The sequence below is a fragment of the Struthio camelus genome, chromosome 2 (assembly GCF_040807025.1).
Source record: "Struthio camelus isolate bStrCam1 chromosome 2, bStrCam1.hap1, whole genome shotgun sequence".
Lineage (NCBI taxonomy): Eukaryota > Metazoa > Chordata > Aves > Struthioniformes > Struthionidae > Struthio > Struthio camelus.
Window position 1 is genome coordinate 151,878,207 of NC_090943.1, and position 6,000 is coordinate 151,884,206.

The window sequence follows — 6,000 nt, forward strand, 5'->3', positions numbered from 1 at the left end:
TACACGACCCCGTGGCAGAACAGAGCAGGGTGCTCTAGGGCTACTAGAGACAGGGAGGTCCAGGGCTACTCACTAGATGGTGAAGAGCAGCAGGGAGAGGTCTGGAAGATGTTGGGGAGGGGTGTCTGGGGTATCCCATAAAAGGTACTTAACGGGTGGGGGAGAAGCTGCACAGGAAATGGAGGATTTGGGACATCTCCCAGGTGTGGGGGAATTCTGTACCCTCCCCCCATCCCTTTCCTAGCATAAATAGACTACACTTTTCAGCCAAAGGAACTTGCCCCCCCCCCCTTCCTGTTTTTGTTTGTTTGTTTATCTGTTCGTTTTTAAGGGCAGTTTGAGAATCCTTTAAATAAAGCAATTCAAGCCACCGTGCTTTTTCTCGCTTTCTTTTCCACTTTCTATCAAAGAGAAATTCATATTTGTTCCCTGTAGATTTTCTTCAGTTAAAATAAACGTCACAAAAAACTGAAAATGTGTATTTTGCTCTTGCTGCATGGGAAACATATCAGTTGAAAATTAATAGCTTACCTATAAAATCGCCTTTAAATTTGCTCTGAAGGAAGGATTAAATGAAGTTTTATGAATATTTTGCTAAATCCATGCAGATTCTAAGCCTTTCACCATTTGGTGTTTTTAATGGCTGGCTCAAACTCTTCTGGCTATAGTGGGATTTTAAACATCTCAGGTTTTGGAAGGATCAACAGCTGTAAATGTTTGGCCCAGCCCTCATGAACTTCTCTGGATTTCGTTTAGTTGCATCAAGTTTCTCCCAGAAATTGCAGCATTCTTTCATTATTTCCTGAAATTTGGTAGTTATGGTTGCACTGCTGGTATTTTAAGGCACATAGCAATAACTAGGCTGAAGACGTCTGATGAGTCAAGTGCTTTTCCAAGCTATTCTTCACCACTGATTTAAAAACAGTATTCTGTTTTAGATATAAAAATGTAAGGTTTTTTTTTTTTTTTTTTCAGTGTGTGTTGAACAGCTATTGTGAATTAGAGCATTTTCTGCCTACTTTTTTTCTGGAAGAGTTTGTAAAATACCTCTTGGTTTATTAGTTTAGTTTCTTTTTCGAATTTACTTTGTTTTGACATTTTCTTTTCTCTTGTGATTTGAATACAATATTATATAGCTTTTCATTATGGGCTTCATAGTTTCTCCTAACGACAAGAGAAACATTTCCTCCATTGTGTTTTCTTCCAAAATATATTTGAGCTGTTTCTTTTGTATAATGTTCTTGCAGAAGCAGGTTATTAGATCTCCATTGGGAGGAATATAGAGGATGAGTCTCTCATCCTTTGTTCATGAATTTAGACATGTGATCTTTCATCACAGTATTACCTACACTTCAGTAAAGTGTAATATTTAATGATGTTTGAGGCCAAAAACCAGTCCCTTTACTTTTCTTTCTTCCCTATCAGCTATATGGGAATGATAATAAAAACTATTTCTGGTTGATTTCTTCTCCTTTATAGCTGTTTTCACCTATATTACTCCCAGTTTACATCAAAGAAAGTGTGGAATGTGTTAATAGTTGTTGATGGCTGCCAGGCTCACATTTTAGCTCCAAGAAAAATTATTTAAAGGCTTCAGTTCATCACACTGTGTGACTTGAGAATTCCTTTATATTTATATATTATATATAGTATTATAATGTAGGGCAGTGATGCCTTAGCTGTACTCTATGGGTTATTGGTACAGTTTGGAGAATTCTAGCTCATGATGTGGCACTACGTGATACGGTAATATAGTTAAGCCATATTATCCAAAGATAGACAGGAGATGAGCCAAAAAAAAGTATTATCAGACCATTATAAAGACCAATCATACATATAGTTATAATACGGAGAACCACTGTTAATGTTTCTATAGATTAGTTCATAGGACAGCGTAGGACAGGCCAGCTGCACCAAATAAAGATGAAGAGAAATGTTCCTCTTTTCCTTAGCATGTGAATAAATAACTGTAATGAGCTACTATTATTAATGTATACAGTCAGTCTGGACTATTCAGATGTAGTTAAACCAGATTTTAAAGGATATTTGATATCATCCATTTGGTGGCATTGGTTTAACCAGATCCATTGGAGTGACTAGAAAACCTACTATCTTTTCCACAGTGAAAGCAAAAAATAAAAGAGGAAGAAGAAATCAAAACATGAAGTAACAGCAGAAAATGCTTATGACTAAAAAAAAAATTGAAAATACAGAAAATAGTGTTTCCTCCATCCCTAACACACGGCAGGATGATGAAAGCAATAGAGGAAGGGGGTTGGTACTAATAAGGTACCAGCACTGCAGAGATAGATAAGGAAGCAGTACTCCTAAACAGCTGAGCTCTTAGTTTGGATGTTTCCCTAAGGAGCTTCAGATGTTGTGCTAAGAATAGCCTTGCAATAACTCTGAAACCTCAGAAGATACTTCAGGTTTCCAGTAAATCTTGACCATGCCAGCAAAGTTGGATAGCCAAGCAAGCACATTTTTTTCAGAACAGTTGGTTAGTTCTGCAGCTGTTGTGGAGAAAATGGATTTACTACTGAAACTGCATGAGTGCCTGGAGATGAAGAAAGAAGAGCTAACAGAAACTTCACAAAATGGAGGAATATCTAAGAAATATAAGAGGGGCAGGTTAGATCATCTAGTAGGCCTATAATAAAAAATTAACCTCTCCCAAGCAAATATCATCAACATCTATAACCCCTGTGGACAGCAGAAGAGTGGTGGAAAATCTAATTCATTACCTCTGCTTTCAGGGTTAAGGACTGTTGGTGGTTAAAGAGGGCTATGGTGGCACACCACAAGGGTTAAGAAGAGAAAAAGATCTTTTCCTCCTTTCTTCTAGTAGTAATGAAAGAGCAACTCCTGCTTTCGGTATTTGAATCCCATTCACAAAGATGCCCAATAATAGTGTCACTACAGATGCTCTAACAGAAGAAATGGAGATTATTGAAAAACAGAGGTGACATATTATTATCCATCATCGTCTGACAATATTTGTATAAGGAGAGATAGTTAAGGCCAGACTCTGCCTTCCTTCCTTTTGTCACTACTGACTCTGAGTAGCCATCCTCGTCATGAACGTGAATCATAAAATTCCTGTTCTCAATATCTAAAAGGCCTTTGAAACAATAAAATGCTACTGATAACATCAGTTCTAGTGTAGCCAGCTTGCAAAGGGCTTAGCTGACTTGATCCTACAGCTAGATCCTGTGATGTAATATTCAAAACACTATAATTCATTCTTAGAGGCATATTAAGTAAATATGATGAGAATTGTATGCAAGCTTACCCTAAATTTGGCCTAAGGGGCTCACATTTAGCAGGCCAATGAGATGGAAAGTACAAACCAACAAGAGATGAGAAAGAACTTTATTTGTTTCTTCTTCCTCCAGGAATCTGAGAAAAAATCAGACTGCAAATTGAAAAGGTTTTATCAGTGGACTTTTCTTAGTTATTTGCATGTATTTATTTTATGTGGGCTAGAACACTCTTCTATATTAAAAAAAAAAAAAAAAAGACTTTATTAGCCTGTCTATTCCAAAGCAAAAAAAGGAAAAGCCCCTGCTTTCTTCCACTCTGCTGCCTCTTCCTTGTATTTTTAAAGAGAGATATACTGAAGGAAGAAAAAGTAAAATAGAAAGACAGACAGACAAAGAGTAAAATAATGTTTGGACTGCTGTCAGTAAAAGTGTTGTGGTTGGCTCCTGTCCTGTCCCTGAGGAAATCCTAAAGCTGGGATAGGTTCCTGTTGCTCAGCAGATTACATCAGTGAGATATGTTCCTGTGATGAACTGTGGCTTCTCACTGTCACGCCGAGTCTGTCATGGAGCAGCTGTACTTTTATGGACACTGTTGAACTTTGGGCTTGAAAGCTGCTTTGGCCAAAATCGGTTACAACTTTCTAGCAGAGTAATACTCTTAATTGAAAAAGGATCCTTTTCTGATAGTTACCTTGAAAATACCACAGAAAAAATCATTGATCTTATTTCTTTTAATGCAGATCATAACATGCCCTGAGTTTTTGCGGTCTGCAGTGATTGCAAGCATGAGCTGTAAGGATTTTGCCTTTTCTCTGGACTTCTCTCTCTGGGATAACTGCGATGAATCCCATCTGAATCTTTCCTAAACTTCTATTAAGTAGGCAATTAAGAGAAAACATTAAACGGTATTTTCTTCCAAAGAGTTTCAGATCTCATATATTTGTCTTAGTTTGGCCCATTAAATCTCAACACTGAAACTGAATCACATATTACAAGAAGAATTTCCAGACTATAAAAAACAACCCCAAATTTTGAGTTTTGATGAATGAGCTGGGGAGTTAAAACTTCCTGTCCATGTATCTTAAATTATTTGTAACTGAAAGTAAACAAAACGATTCCATGCCCCACTCATATATTTCTATGACACAGATAATTTCCATACAATTTACAAATTTTTGAAATTCCCATAATTATGTAGGAATCTCAGTTTCCCAATTCTGAATGTGGCTACAGTCCTGTGGAGGGAGGAGATCTTAGGAAGCCTTCCAGATCACCCCCATACCCCAGTAATAAAAATTGTTTGTCTAGCCTGATCATAATCGCACCATTAAAGTCTGTAGCTTCTCCCAGGCAGCCTCTTCCACTGCTTTACCATAATTACCGTAAAGCTTTGCCCGATATGTAACTGAATCTTTTTTGTCATGTCTCTCCTCATTGTATTCCTTTTGGTCATATACTGTGGATGTGAAGAGCAGACTTCCTTTTCTTTACAGCATCCTTTTAGATCCTTGAGAACTGTAATCTTCTTCCTTGCCCATGTTTCTCTAAGCTAAATGGTTGCAGTTTTTTAAAAGTTTTCCTCATATATTTTCTAGGCTGAGAACATTCTTGTTGCTCTCCGATAAATACATCTCTTACTTGTAGTGTGGTACTCAAAATTGTAGGAATAATCTAACTGAAGACTTACAAATGTAAATAAAAAATGTAATATTTAATGTATTCAGTAATCTGAACTCCTGCTTCTGTGACCTATGGACACATAATATATACTATGTAATACCGTGTATTTTATTGTATCTGCATTTTTCGCAACTTCAAGACATTGCTGACTCAAATTGTGATTGCAGTAAAATCAGACTCAGACTGATCAGCTTTATTTCTTATTTGTTCCTGATATGGTATTATTTTGGTAATTCTTGCCTAAGCGCTCTTACTTTCATTGAACTGTATCCTTTTTTTCAGATCACACTTCTACTTGTTAAGAACATTTTTAACTCATTCTTGTTCTCCAAAGTACTTGCTATTCTTTCTCTCACCTGCAAATTCATTAAGAATACACTCTCTTCCATCAACCAAGTTAGTAGTGAAAATTTTTGACAGCACCAGACCTTGGCTAGATCCTTACAGAATCCTAGTCAGTACATTTCTCCATTCTGTCATTAAACTCTTACCAGCCACTCTGAGTATGGCTTTTCAGTCAGTTATAGTAGGGTTAATCTATACTGTGTTTATTTTGTTTGTGAGAATGTCATATCTGTGGCTTTCCTTCAGTCAAGTGGCATGACATCTACCACTACTCTTCAGTGCATGAGGTGTGTTACCCATCACAGAAGGATATTAAATTGGTTTGAAACAATTTATTCTTGACAAATCAATCTCCTATGATTGCTTGGATACAAGTGGGTAGCTCCTGTAAACCTAGTCAACCTTAAATTTTACCCCGAGGACAAGAAGTTAATGAAATACTCATCCATGCTGGAGACAAAGACAGTTCATCAAGACAAAAGCTTAACTTGTTATATTTCAAACTACACATGTATATACACGTTTTACTTCCTAAATACCCTGTTGAACTTTTTGCTTCTATCTCAAGTACTGCAAATGGAGTTAATTTGCATTGCAAATGAAATTAATCTGAACACATCCTCTTTGTCCTAGTTCTTCTAGAAAACACAAAACTTTCTCCTTAATAAACTGGCAAAAGAAAAAAATGGGAAAATTTAGTGTCCTGCAATGA